Here is a 565-nt window from a genome sequence, read left to right as displayed (position 1 = left end):
CTTCTTATCAGCTGGACGCTTCACTCTCCACTCTAGTCCTCTGTGGCTATGTCACTGACTCTGGGCTCAAGAGTCCCCAGGTCTTGGCTTGGCTGTCTTTTGAATCTTGGTTTCCCTTGCCTACCATTTTCAAATAGACACTTGAGGTGGAGAGAAAAGAATAGCCAGAATCATCACTACAGAAAGCTTACAGGTCCATCTTCAGCCTATAACTGGTTGTATTACCTGAAAGGGGCCTAGAAGTTGCCCAGTGAAAGAGGCTTTTTATGGAACCTTTACGTTGCTCAAGACCATAGGTGGAATCCAGAATCCCATCCAGAACTGACTGAGGCAGGAAATTTCCACTAAAAAGGACAAGTAGACCAGCCTGGAATGACTAGCAAAACAGAAGATACTTTGTGAAAGAAAGACCGGCAGGAAAAATCCAAAACAATAATGACAGTCTGACTGATTACTACAAGAACAAGTAAGCTGTTTGCCCGCGAGCCATCAAGGGTCAGGGCCCCTCAGAGCAAACCCCCTTCCAAGACTGAGACTCAAGGGGAATACATGAGCAGGCATGTGG

The sequence above is a fragment of the Chrysochloris asiatica genome, unplaced genomic scaffold, assembly GCF_000296735.1.
Source record: "Chrysochloris asiatica unplaced genomic scaffold, ChrAsi1.0 scaffold00062, whole genome shotgun sequence".
Lineage (NCBI taxonomy): Eukaryota > Metazoa > Chordata > Mammalia > Afrosoricida > Chrysochloridae > Chrysochloris > Chrysochloris asiatica.
This window is presented reverse-complemented; position numbering follows the sequence as displayed.